Consider the following 15461-nt stretch of genomic DNA (forward strand, 5'->3'; position numbering starts at 1 on the left):
TTGTTGTCATAAAACAGCCTACTACTAAACTATTGCAACCACATAATTCACATGTCTTTTTTTCATTTTTTAATTCCTGATTTTTTAATTAAAAATGTATCTAAAAATAGATGCCATCTTTTATTTTGGTGATATAAAGGGGGTTTCCCAGTTTAAAGTCTCTAGACAAAAGCAAAATTAAAGATCTCTGTCCAGCATAACACTAGGGACAGACAAAATAACTGCTAGTAGAACTTGTCTTCCTTAGAGTTAAAAGTGTTTGTTCTCCCAAAACAAAACTTTAAAGGCCTTGTAGAAAAACCTCTTATTATCAAGGTAGATAAAAAACTGTATTGCAAAAGCTTATGTTCTCAAATGATTTTAAACCATCTGACAGTCCAGAAGCAAGATCAAGCAAACAGAAAACTATTCTGGTATGAATTTATTTCATCCGTCTATTCATGTTTTGTAGAATCTAGAACATGTTCTGAAATCTGATTTTTCTTCATTTGCATTTTAACTGCAGTTTCTTGACAATTAAAATCATGAGTCTAGATGATGTCCAGATGGCAGGATTTTTTATAATACAGTGCAGTTCTTCCTTGCTACTCCAGCATGATTAAAGCAAAATTTAAATTACAATGTAAATGAAAATTAATAGAATGTTTATATTTGACACTTTGTACATTTTTAATGTTTACCTATGAAATTCATTGATACAGTCCATTATAATGCTTATATTTCTAGCTCTTCTAGAATTTATTTTATTTTTTCTTTCTCCTTAAAAGACCATCAACATTTTTTACTCTTGCACAGTTGTATCAGAGAAACTAATAGCTCTCCTGAAGAAAGGGAATGAAATAAAAAAACAAGTATCTACTAAAAAAATACCAAATAAAAAAACCCCAAAATTTCATCTTCTTTCTTCTTAATGAACCCCAAAGACCACCTTTCTTCACTGTTATCAGTGCCCTTTTATGTCCATGTTTATATTTCTTTCTGCTTCTCCTTTCTCCATAGGAGACTAGTATTATATTAATGTACTAATACAGTACAAATTTTATACTTCAGTGGGATGCAAAAAACAAGCTGAGTGATGCAACTTTTATTTTGTTTCTTATGTCAGGCTTTTTGCCTTAAAATTCATTTGTCGCTTAAGATTTTGCCTATCTCATACTCAAAATAGCCAGCTTTTGAGCTGAACATTGGTCTTACATGAGACCATTTAGTAGTCACAAGTTAAATGTCATTGCTCAGAAAACCCCTGAACCAACCCCAGGGATAATGCACACCCATTGTCTGTGGCTGCCTGATTTTTCATGCACCAATTCTGCCTTTACTTCGTCTTGTAATCTGGGCTTAAATATTTGCGTTGTCTACCTACACTAACCACTTTACATTAGTTGCTATGGGGAAGGCATATCCCATCTTGATTTTTATATGATAAATACTTTGGGAGTACATGACTCCACCTTTTTTATAAGGATCTAGCAAGTGGAGTGTTTCAAGGTGAGGAAGTAGTTGTTTCCATTCAAAGTGTGATGGAAGGAATTCTTAAAACAACAGTACTGAGCGAAGTGAACCTACACTGGGTGTCCTTGGCAGGAATACAGGCAAGATTTTAAATTTAATGATACCAAAATAAAAATAAGCAGAAGGAATATTTCTTTGTGAATCATGAAGGGCAGAGAACTCACTGCAAAACTAAGACACCTTGGTTTCTGATTTCCATTCCCTTGGCATTATTCAGAATTCTGTAAGGAAGTAATGGACTGAAAATAGAAGGAATGAATAGAAAACTTTCCCTTTACATTTAATTTTGTTGAGTGGCAGAAAAGAGCAGTCTCTCCATCATGATGCCTGCTGGAAATAAAATGTTTTCACACTCTGCCTCCAGGTCTCTCCAGGTGATAATATAGTATTTTCCAATGAAAGCGTTTCTGAAGGAATGATTTTTCTTTACTGTCTAACTTCAAGTTTGTAAAAGTGGGCTCAAAATTTTAGAGATACTAAATCTTAAGCTTGCTAGGAAATCTATTCATAACTAGGATGTCCAGAAAAGAAAATAGTGGACAATTGTGAACCCATAACCAAGCTTCTGTGAAAAACAAACAACTCATAAGCTTGGCATCTATTTACAATGCACTGTATTTAATTAATCTAAATGTCTCTGTATAAATTTAATTACAATATGATGATTACTTTGTTGGCACAATATGTTATAAGAACTCTAGAGACATTTTCTAGAGGAGAAAGTGACTTGCAAATGAGTACAATCCACTTGCAACACTTTCACATACAGAATTTAAAACCACACAAATGTCTGTACTTTCATTTGTGCTGGCAATATTGTCATGTTTTCAGAGAAAAGTGCATCCTTTAATCAAGAGGAGTTGTAATGATAATAAATGATGACATAAATGATGACATATAGATCTCTATGTTTCTTAAAGCTTCCCAATATTATAACTAATAGTTGTAACAAATTTTATTAGCATATGTGTTTTCATACTCGGTGAGTCCTAATTATTAGTAAAAATAAGAAGACAGGTAAGGAGGTGGTAATTTTCATACAATTTATGATTCCCAAAAAAGATTGAATGAATAATTAAGTTAAATATGAAGAACAGAAATTGATGCCAATACATGTCTAATCTTTCTTTTGCATTTTTTCCTTCAATATTTAATTTATTTTGAACATTTATTTTTGTCCCATGACTTCTTATGCTAACATTTGACTTTAAAAGGTAACACTTAACTGACACTAAATTAAAACTGAATGCTGTCAACAAACTGTCTTTGTCAAGTAGCTGTCTGAATAACTATGTAAAAATCTCAACTACCTCTTTGATGAGTACTGCATGTAAATAATTCAACATAGCCCTAATCCTTGAAACTATAAAGAGACATGAGAAAGAGAAAACATAGTCTGGTTCAAAAACAAGCTAAGGGCAATACTATTGCATTCCTAAAGGGATAATATGATGTTGATGAACTTTAAACATGCTAGCAAGTGATGAAAGCATTTATATAATTTAGAGAGATCTTATAGGACAGTGTTATTTTATTTGAACTGAATAAATATGTTTCTGCTATTCTGGTACTATGTAGGTATGTCAAGGACATTGAGGAATCATCAAGTATTTTAAATTAAAAATTTTCAATTCAGAAATGCATTCCGAAATCCATCAACACAGGAAAAATGTTGAAAAATTACTTTTTTGTCCAACATATACAAAATCATATTAAGAAGATACCCAGGAATTGCCTAATTGAATAAAGACTAAATACACAGGAGGAAGAGGAATCAAATGTTACTTATATTTATTTTCATGTAATTCATAGAGGTCATTCAGATCACTCCCATAGGACACACCAAATTATATGAACTCCTAGAACTCACCTGAAGGAGGAGAGGGAAGTAACTTCTGCTAGTGTCTCTAGTGATAATAATTTCATTCTTTAGAAAACATACTATTGTATTATCCAAGAAAAAGTTCCTATTGAATTATATTTTTTTAAAACCATAGAAACCATTGATAAAATAAAATAGAAGGGAGAATGGCCCTTTTCATGTCTTAAAAAATAATGATTTCTGAAAACAAGCACTTTTGTTGTTGTGTAATTCTATCCCTGGTCCTTATTTATCAGCTTTAACATGCAAAAATACCTTAATTTATTGTCTTTCTCCTGATCTTCATCATGTTGGCAGTGGTCCCCTGTCATTTCACAACAGGGAAAGCTGCACCTTACATGATCTTAATATCATTCTACCTTGACATTACTGACTGCCAAATAAATTTTCACCGTATGGAATTCAATAGCCCTGCAGTGCCGTTTGAAGACATTTTGCAAGTTTAATGGAACTGGAACAGAGCTGAAAAATACAAGTGTTCAATAAAACTACCTCAATGTCCCTTCTTTCTCTAGGGTTAATAGTACATATTTAAGAGCATAAGAAAAGAGCCACCCTTTTCCTTTTATATATGCAATCACAGAATCATAGAAATAAACAGGTGGGAAAGAACCCCAGGGGTCATCTTGATGCCTTAAGTTTTGGCTTTCATATTTTTCACATTCTGTGCTTCCTAGGTGTGTAGTTTTGAGCTTCATATTAAATGTTAGTGAGCTCTCTTCACAGAGTAGGTAGACAAAACAATTCCTTTTCTAGCTTGACACCAAGGACAAGTGTTACATGTTTCAGCCCCAAAAGCATAAACAACAGTGGACTGCAGAGAGAAAACAAAAACAATGTGACTTCATAACTTGAAGCAGTAATTGGACAATTAACTCTGTCATGCAGATGGACCAAAACTTATAAAAATGTGAGATCTCTTGACCAGTCATCCATTTTGTGACCGTTTTTAGGTCCATCTTGGGTTTAGCCCTGGCCAGGCTCTTGTACTGCCCAAGCTTTAAGGCCTTTCAATAAATACTCATTTTATTCTTAACTCTATCTAGCCTCTGTTCTAGGTCAGCTTTCTCAAGGCATCAATCTGGTACAAGCTTTCTGCTCACAAAGGGCCATCCCAGACTGCATGGAACAAGATTGCATCCAGATGGTTCTTGAGTATCTCCAGTGAGGGACGCTGCACAACCTCTCTGGGTAATCTGCTCCAGTGCTCGGTCACCTCCACAGTAAGGAAATTTGTCCTCATATTCCGGTGGAACTTCCTGTGGATCAGTTTCTGTCCATTGCCTAGTGTCCTATTGCTTGTCATCACTGAGAAGAGCCTGGCTCCATGCTTTTGGCACTGTTCCTTCAGATATTTTTACACATTAATGAAGTCCCCTGTCATCTCTTCTAGAGGCTGAACAAGCCCAGCTTCAACAGGATTAGTGCATATCAACATTCAGCTAACCTACAATCTTTCCCAAATGGAACAATAATAAACAAACATGATGAGCAAACCTGGATTTACATGTAAATATCTCTTCATAAGATTGATTTTTGTTATGAAGTAAGATGAAGTAAAAAACAAACCCAGACAGTAAACCCACTTTACCCGTTTAAAAAGTACAACATCTAGCATATCTCACAGACTCATAGAGTAGTCAAGGTTGGAGGAGACCTTCGAGATCATCAAGTTCAACTGTCAACCTGGCACTGACACTGTAACCCCTAAACCACTATAGCATATCACCCAGCACCAGATCAAGACACCTCTTAAACACCTCCAGGGATAGTGAGACGGTGACTCCACCACTTCGCTGGGCACCCTATTCCAATGCCTGTTCACTTTAATTGCTTTTTATTTTTTTTTACTAATCTTTCATCTGAATCTCCCCTGTCTCAGCTTAAGGCCATCTCCTCTAGTCTTCTCCATGCAGACATGATAGAAGATACCAACACTGTCCTCATTACAACCTTCTTCCAGGTACTTGTAGAGAATGATGAGATTCCCCCTGAGCCTCCTCTTGAGACTAAAAAAACCCATCTCTCAGCTGCTCCTCTAAGACAAGTTTTCCAGACCTTTCTAAACCTTGCTGCCCTTTGTTGAACACACTCCAACATCTCAATGTCCTTTGTAAAGTGAAGGAGCCAGAATCAAACGCAGTACATGAGATACAGCCTCACCAATGCCAGGTACAGGGGGATGATCACTTCCCTAGTCCTGCTGACTACATTATTCTTGATACAGGCCAAGATGTCACTGACCTTTTTGGCCACCTGGCCATGGTGCTGGCTTACATTGAGCTGTCAGCCAGCACCCCCAAGTCCCTTTCTACTGAGCAAATCTCACTCCTCCCCTAGCCTGTAGCATTTCATGGAGTTGCTGTGACCCCAGTGCAGGACCCAGCACTTTGCCTTATCAAACCTCCTGCATTTGTCAGTTGTCCTTACCCCTTTTATTGAGTTTGACCAGGTCTCTCTGCAGAGCCGTCCTACCCTCCAGCAGACCAACACTCCAACCCATCTTAGTGTCTGCAAATCAACTGAGTGTGCACTTGATCCCCATGTCCATATCATCAATAATGACAAAAAGCATAACCAGCCCCAAAACAGCCCTGGGAAGCACTGCTAGTGGCCAGTGGTCAACTAGATTTAGCTCCATTGTCCACAACTCTCTGTGCCCAGCCCTCCAGCCAGTTCTGAAACCATAAAAGTCCACTCATGCAGATTTTCTAGCAGGGAAATAGTGTCAAATGCTTTACTGAAGTCCAGGTAGACTACATCCACAACCTTCCCTTCATCTACCAAGCAGGTCACCTTGTCATGGAAGGAGATCAGGCTGGTCAAGCAGGACCTGACTTTCCTAAATCCATGTTGGCTGGGCTCGATCCCCTGGTGGTCCTGCGTGTGCCATGTCACACGTGGCACTCTGGATGGTCTCTTCTATAACCTTGCCTGGGACCAAGGCTAGGCTGACAGGCTGAAGTTCCTTGGATGATTCTTGTAGATGGACATTACTTGTGCCAATTTCCAGTCAGCTGGAACTTCTCCAGTTAACCAGGGGTGCTGGTAGATGATCTTTTTATCTTTTTCTTTTAATCAAATGTCTTTTTATTTACACTGAAGATAGCTCTTTATAGGAAGAGATTTCTAAGTATGTTATTTCAAATATCACTAATAACTTATTTCATAGAGTCTAAGCCCCAGTATACTTATTTCTGTGAACCTGTTAGAGAGAAAAATGGTAAATACAGGCATAAAATAAATACCTAAATAAAAAAGTTGTTGTGATTTTACTCAGATATGTCACTGAATTTTTTTTATTTTCTTTTTTGAAATGAAATAAGCTGATACTGTCTTGTAATGACCCTGCATTTTGACTTTTAATTAATATTTATTATTTTATATGATAAATGACTTATTAAAAAGAAAAAAATAACTACTTTTCAGTTCAATTTCATTTTCTGAAAATTCTGAAATTTTTAAGGCGTATTCCAAAACAAATTAAATGAAAATATCAAATGTCAAACTTGCTAAATGGCTTTTTCACTCTAACTTTATATGATAAATTAAAAGGAACAAAACTAGCAAAGACAGAGCATCTACTAATAGAAGTGTAGTGTTCAGTACAATCAAAGAATGCTTTCATCAGGATGTCTCTGAATAGATGGTTTTAAATAGCATAGATATAAAATTTTAATTGCACCTGAAAGTCATGAACAACATATTTATTTTAGTGAAGAAAAATATGTGTTCAAATGCATAATTCACTCATTTAATTGCCTATATTTCCGTTTAGACATATATTTATTTAAAATATTTCCACTGTCCCAGTGAATATATCACTGAACCTATGCTTATTGCCTTCCAGTATGATACACAGTTTTTGGTATAGTCTCCTGAGGGGACAAGAAAGATGGCTTTGATGTCAGCTTCAGTGATTCCTCAGTATCAAAGGCAAGGAAAATTAATGATAACAGTGAAAGAAACTGCAAAAAACAGTCTAAAGACCTGAATTTCACATTCTCTAAGCATATGCCTTACAGGATTGCCTCTCTGAATATCACTGCTAGTTAAAAAGTAGCTTGATAGTTTACTTCTTTTATGTAGCAAGAAGTATACCCTTTTATGCTGACTCTGTTGCTAATGGGTAGCCTTTGAGCAACTGAGAAGATATTCACAGTTTGTGATTTACAATTTAGCTTGATGATATGCTTAGAAGAAGAGTGCTAGGAATTAAAGATTTAGGAAAAAAAAAAAAAAAATTTCCTAGTAAGTTATCATCTTTTGGGAGTTGCAAACTGTTTCAGTTTTTGCCCCAAAGTATTTATGCAACTGGATGGAGTGAATGGGTTTCAAAGTGATAAAAAAAAATTATGGACTTCCTTTCTGGTATAAGCATAAATTGTTTTTACAGGAGACATTATGAAAAATACCCAAAAAAGCCAAAAAACAACAAATAGACCAAAACCACAAAAAAAATAAAAAAAATAAAGCCAACAAAAAAGCCCTATACTAAATTATGTGAATTATTTGGTAAAAAAAAAAAAAAAACAACAAAAAATAAAAAACAAACCAAAAAACAAACTAAAACCCCAAACAAACCAAAATAAAACCAAACAAAACCCCCAAAACCACAACAAACAAACAAAAAATGTCCCCCCAAACCCCCCTAATTTTTTAATAGAAAATGACTTGTGAAGACAATTTCAAACACATCAAAAGTTCTGGAAAATTTCAATCAATATCTGTATTTCTGGGGAAAAAACAACAATTGTGTTAGATGTTGTTAAAATTATAGTAATTAATACAAGGATAGATAAGTGCTGTGTATTTCTCTATGTTTCGGAGTTCTCTAATATGAAGGAGAGATTTTGTCTTGTGGGAAATAGCCTAGCATGTGATAGACTATTTGGAAGAACGTTGCCACACCTGAAAGATGAGATATCACCCAGAAGAACTTGGAAAACCCCAATAAACCCAGAAAACCAACTAAGTCCTGGGCTGCACCAAAAGCAGTGTGGCCAGCACAGGTTCTGTGCTGGAATTAGGAAAGTGGTTCTGCCCCTCTGCTCTGCTCTGCTCTGCTCTGCTCTGCTCTGCTCTGCTCCGCTCTGGTGAGACACACCTGCAGTGCTGCATCCAGCACAGGAAGGACATGGACCTTTTGGAAGAAGTCCAAATTACCACCTTTTGGGGGTGACCAAATTACTGCCTTCCAGTGCCTGAAGGGAGCTTACAAGAAAGATGGAGAGGAACTTTTTAAGAGAGCAGGTAATAACAGGACAAGGGGAAATGGCTTCAAAAGTCAAAGAGAGTAGGTCTTGATTAGATGTTAGGAAGAAATTCTTTACAGTGAGGTTGGTGATGCACTGGAACAGGTTGCCCAGAGAAGCTGTGAACACCCTATCCCTGAAGGTGTTCAAGGCAGGATGGAGCTCTGAGTAACTTGGTCTAGTGAAAAGTGTCCCTGGCCAAGGCAAGGGGATTAGAATTAGATGATCTTTATGGTACCTTCCAACCCAGGTCATTCTATGGTTCTGTATGACGCTCTGATTCTGTGAAGTTAGACTGTAGTTCAGAATATATAGCACATATAATCACAACTCCAGCCAAAGGGACAGTTTAAAACAGCATGGACATTTGAAAATTAATCATAGTGCTTTGCTGCTCAGCTAGATTCCTGACTTTCACAGTCAAACACAATCTGGGTACAGTTTTCAGCCCATACTGACATCTTACACACCTGTGATGGAGCTCTTCTTGGTCTGTGTTTGCTTCCAGCAGAAACTATTAACAAGAGTTCATTTCAGCTGCTAGTTATCAACAGTTGGCAGTACTTTAATTGTTTGACATACCAACACATACAATAATGGCATTTCTAATTTAATGGCTTTTTGTCTGCTCTCTGTAAGAACTCTCCAAGTCTTACTGAACACATTAGTATTAAGGCAGCATGTTTGGCATTTATCTTGCTTGATGATGAACAACAGGGAAGAACACTCTGTTTTTTTTTGATAAAATCCTACAAAGCAAAATTTGAAAAGAATATTATTCAGTTGAAGAGTTTTCAAAAAGAAGTAAATAAAATATGAAGAAAGACTTGGAAACTGCCTTTGGAAGTCTTTGAAGATAAGTACTATTATTGTCCTGAACAGCCTAAGGAAGAAGACAGAAGTTTTTATAATCTCATTTAATTATAAATTCATCAAGACAGTAATGTAGAATGGTGTCTGTAATCTCTTAATTCATTTAACTCAGAGTCCCACCCACTAAAAATATGTAAAAATAATTAAATAAATAGATATGTTAACAGTACTGTGACAGCAAATCATAGACAATATTAATTCTAACTACAGAACTGTAGAAGCAAGGCTGTTCTTGCATAGCAAAAATGTGTTGTCAGATAGTACACAGAATGTCAGGAACACAGAATAACTCATGCTGGAAAAGCCCTTCAGAGGCCAAACAGTCCAATTACTCCCTTGCAAAGTCATAACAAAATAATCTGATCAGAGGTCTCAGATCCAGATTTCTTGAGCACTTACAAGGACAAAAACCACATTGTTTCTCTCAGTACCTGTTTCAGTGTTTATCCGGCATCATGACAGAGGGAAACAATACTTTTATCCTATCTGGATTTCCTGTGTTCAAGTTTCTTGCACTGGTTGTGTTCTGTCCATTCACTCTGCTCTTTCAAGTTGACTCTGTGTATCCTCTGATCCAGGTATTTACAGACAACAGTAAGATTTCCTCTTCACCTTCTCTTCCTCTGTTGAGGAGAAAATTTGCCTCAGCCATTCCACTTCCATCCTGTGCTCAGACCCCCAGACATTCCAGTGGGCTTCTGCTGTACTCACTCCATTATATCTATCTTTTATATTTTTTTTATTTTTATTTTTGTGCTGGGAAGCCACAAAGCCTCATATTTAACAGTATGAATACCAAATAGAGGAGAAGCATAATTTCTCTGGACTTTCTGCACATAAATCCTTGATAAAAATCTCAGGATGTGACTGGTCACTTATTTTGCAAGGGCACATTTCTGTCGGCAGGTGTTGGAAGAAGAGTCAATCTTCTCACGAGAAAGAAAATTTAAGGGGCTAATTTTTTATATATGTTGTATACAAAAATCTCACTTAAAGTTAACATCCCTTCTTGTGAAAACCTGTGTAATATGACCTTAAGCAAGTAACCATCAAACATCATTAACTGATCAATATCAAATTCCTCAGAAGGTATGATGGTCATTCTTCCTGTTATTGATATCAAGCTGATCCTCCAAATACTAGAGGCATAAATGGGATCCAAGAATTCAGTAGGGAATTACTACAGAATTATAAGAAAAGTACAGTTAGACATAAAGGAATGATTTTACAGCTTGTCCACAGTTAAGGAACACAGTCACGTTAAGCCAAGAACAGTAACTAGTATTAACAAAGTAATAATATTTGTACCCAGGAGATAAAGAGTGCACTAAATTTTAAAGTTGTGAATCGTCCTGTATAATTCAATGACAAGAGTTCTGTTCACACAACTGGAGCTCAGTTCCCCCCCAAAGATGAATCCTATGGACACAGATAAACTATTCATTTTATAGTTTCCAAACTAACAGATGTAATGCACAAAAATGTCAATATGTTAATATTTTTTTCTCTTTGTACACCATCTCTTTTACATTAACATAAAAGTCATCAGCATTTTATGAGTTCTTTTGCCAGCTATAGTTATCCTCTTTTGAAAAAAAGTGAATACTTTTCTTAAACTGATTCGCAGTCAGTACTGTTAGAAACCTTTTGTGTTAAATGAGGAATATTGAAGAAAGATTAGGACTTTTCTCTGAAGCTAAGATGACCCAGAGAGACTAGTCTTAATGTAGAAAATAATGATTTTTTGTAAGGGTAGCTGGGCTTCACCACGTGAATGTTTACTTTCTTGAAAAAACCCTGCTGCTCTCTGTATTTCAGAGAAATAACCATACGGAATTAACTTGCTGAATAAACAACTAGTTTGTAGGTTCTCTTTCCTAAATTATTTTTTATTCTAAATACGGGAAAAGAACACAAACAGGAACAAAAGTTTTTCACTTCCAAATGTGTGGATCATCCATATCTTATCAGAGTGGTTTAACCATGCGTTCCTTCTACCTTAAAATAAAATTGTTTACTGTTGTATCATAGACATGCCACCAAAAAAATAGTAAATGGAAACATTTTCTGGTAGTCTTAGGTCTTTCTGGTATTTTATCTCATTTTTTTTATGTCCGGAGTCAAGGTGTAAAGTCTTTATGAGGTTTTGAAAGCATCAGCAGTCCCAGCCCATACATTAAGATATATCTTGCTGTAAGCTTGGTAATAGAACAAAATTCAGGTTTATAATTACATTCAAGGCCTTTCAAGCTAAATGCAGATCAAGATTGAAAATGAACAACAAATACATAAATTGTAATCAGCAGACATCAATCTGATAGATTTTAAAAGTAAAGACAGTTTGAGGTACAAGGAATGCAGAGCTATTGTAGCAAATGAATAGAAGTCACTTGGTGAAAGAGATAGGATTGGATTGGATTGCTGCAGGACCCAAATAGGAAAAACTGCATTTGGCATGGTCAAAGTAAAAGATGTTAGAATGGGAGACAACATTTTTGAGAAACATGTGAAGGGTTAGGAAGGGCTTTGTCTTTGTTACCTTCTGAAAAAACACCTCTGAGCCTTTGGTCAAAACTAATGTCTCACACAGAGAACAAGCTTGGTTTTCAGGCTTTCCTAATAAACTGTACTGACCTGTTAGAAAGGTGGCTGGGAAAAAAGTAGGTAACATGTAAACCATGGAAAAGTAACAGAAGTTTTCATTCATATTGAGTATGATCTCTTGGGTAGATGCTCTGGAGATGTCACAGAGGAAGATGGAGATGTCCTTCAGTGAGAGGACAGGTTAGGGACAATGGCATAGACTGGCGAAATAACGTATGATCCTTTAGTCCGACTTGTATCTTCTATTTTGCTCTTCACTGATGCTGCTTACTTGAGGCTTGTCACTTGAGGCAAATTTTAATGATACTAAAAGTTCTTTCAAGGTCTGAAAATGTCCTTTGTCTTCCATTTCCCTACTGCAACAAGATGCTATATTTTGAAAACATGATACTCCATGTCCTTAACGTTTTGTGGTTGTGAGTAATGTTGTTGGAAAATAAATTAACTACAGTACAGGGTATGACTCACAGTATAACTTTTGTGGGGTGTTTCAATATTTTTCCCCATCCCTAATGTAATATTCATTTAAATCCACAGATAAAAATGTGTTCTGTTATACTGAATTTAAGAAAAAAGCATTTAGGTAAGACAGTTTATAGCAGTGTACTAAGATTTTAAAAAGTCATGTATATATGACAGAAGGGATAATAACAATGTCAATGCTGAGGACTTTTCATAACAACTTCTGGCAGCCATCTCTGTTATCAAAGGTAAAAGAATCCCGTTCAAGGACTTATAAGTAATTTATGACAGCAATTCAACTCTATTCTAAGAAAAAAGAAAGCCCTTGACATGAACTTCTCATTTGTATGTTATAAAAAAATAATTTAATATTTCATGTAAAATATAAAGTTAAGTCAACTCAATATTAAATTTTCCACAATGTTTTCTATATAATTGTAACAATATATATTTTTTTCATTATTTCATGCCTTTATTTATGTATTTGGAATTTTACAATGAAATACAAAGTCTTCACCGAATACTACAATATTTACTCATGTGAGAATGCTACAGGTAACATATTAATACAAAAAGAAGGTACTGTCCTTGATAGTAGGCTACATTCTTATCCAATATTCTTTCTTTGTTTAGTTGGAGAATTTTTAAAATATTTTTAGGAGAAGATATACTGAAAAACACCTGGAAAAGAAGATATTTTACACAAGTTTCTCAGCAAGAAATCTTAAGCACAACAAGATGCTATGAATAAAGAGGTAAAAGAGTATACATTAATTAATGTTTCAATTCTGTCTTATTAATAAGAGGTGAAAGGAGCATATTACGCTACTAGATGAAGTTTCAAATTTTTGCTGTATAATTTGATTTCTTAGAGATCCATATAAGAAAATTGAAATTATAAGTGACAGAAGTTTTTTTTTTTTTACTGTTTCCTCTGCATACACAGATCAAAGAAAGCTGGATAGATATTTGTAGTATTTGGCATCTTAATAAAAACTCAGAATATTTGTATTATTTAATCAAATTCTGAGTTCCGCTAGTATTTTAACCACCAAAATTAGCAATTTATATCTCCAAGTAAATGTAAATTTTAACTGAAAATTAAATAGAAAAATATAGACATGTCACAAATAAATAGATGAATATATTAGAGAGCAACGTCAGTAAAATTGCTTCAGTTTATGTTTTGTCAGCATGCCCCTTTTCAGAGGCATATAACATAGCAAAAAAATTTAATCAGAGAGCTTTCAAACCAGTCAGATAAGGAACACCTGGATTTTGTTTTTCTGGCAATTAAAAGTATTGAACTGTAAAAAGTTTTCATTTATCAAAATAAAGTTATACAAAGAAGTATTTCATGTACAACAGTAAAAATTTAATATTATTCTTTTTAAGAAACCAACTGAAAGCAAACAGGGATACATTTTGGAGTTTACTTTCAGTGTTTTTGTTATGCGAATGTGAAACAATAACGTGTTGAGGAAAAGATAGCTCAATAAACAAGAATGCAAAAATCACTGTTAAGTTCTTTCTATTTTCTAGAAGCCGCAACATTTTGAAGTGCTTTACAGAAAGAAAAAAGTTGAGATTCCTGGCCTAGAGAATTATGAATATTTTTTTCATCTTTATATAAGAATCACTGATCAGGGGAAAGACTGGAAGAAAAAAGTTTTATAAAAGTCAAATGTTGAGTTAGCATAGTGATAGCATGGGCACAACTATTCATTATTTTGTGTTTGTTTGTTTTTGTTATAGCTTGTCTTCCAGAGTGAGCTTTAGGGCAATTGTCATTTTTATTAAGAAAATACCCTTGAGGAAGTTTATTTGAAATTGCTATCATCAAATATGGTCTTATGCTTTGAAGTTTTTATCACAGTTTTCAGTCTTGTAAAGTTCAGGTCTCCAAGGATGTCGAAAAGATTCTTACATGTAGTGTAGGCAGGAACTAGATTCTGTAAGTGTTTATGCAGATCTCTGCTGTCTTTCAAGAAGGTAACTAAAGTAATATGTCATTGGATTACTTTGCAAATTTAGTTTTGTGGGATAGAAAGTAACAGAAAGCAAACTTTTATTTGAAAATTATTTGGTGAGTTTTTAGGATAAGAGATGATATTTTTTACCAATTATAAAATTTATTAATTCAAACTGTAAGCATGAATAGAATCTTTGCTCCATTATAATCATCTCAAAGTATATCTATATATAATTTTCTGCCCTGTTACATTATTTCCTCATGTGCGGTCAATGCAATTTGCAATGATATCAACTGCAAAACTTCTTCCTGAGTTTGAATCTGGTGGGCTGGGATCACTAACATTGGCAGGGGACTTAGCCACAACTCCTTCAGTGGCGGACACTATTGTCACCCTTTGTTCCATCAGCAAAAGGCACCATGTGACATACCTTCAGCGTCTCTTTTACCATGCAGTATCAAATAAACTATATTACTCAGGTCAGTAGAAGATGAAATGTTAGTCTTGTTAAGGGTATCACTTTTTTCAGTTTAAGTAAGAGGTGACTGAAGTTTAACTTCATTTAAATTCAGATCACATGCCATTCCTTCTCTTCTGAACAAATGATGTTATCATTAGTTGGAAAGGTAGAATTGGAGGAGTGGGGAAATTTTTAACAGATTTCACCCAATTCCTCTTGACTGTTTAAACAATGCTTATTAATTCTTTGTCAGTCTGGAACTATATTAGAGAGCATAAATGCCTTAGAACAGCAGTTTGGCAAAATCTCCTTAAGATTTCTGACTCTATTGCTCCAATGCAGTTATTGCTAAAATTTCATAATTCAGATGCAGGATTATAACAACTGACTATAGAAGGAGGAAAAGAAAAAAAATACCAAGGAACAAACTTTACGCAGTG

Source organism: Parus major, chromosome 2 (genome assembly GCF_001522545.3).
Source record: "Parus major isolate Abel chromosome 2, Parus_major1.1, whole genome shotgun sequence".
In the NCBI taxonomy this organism is placed as follows: Eukaryota; Metazoa; Chordata; class Aves; order Passeriformes; family Paridae; genus Parus; species Parus major.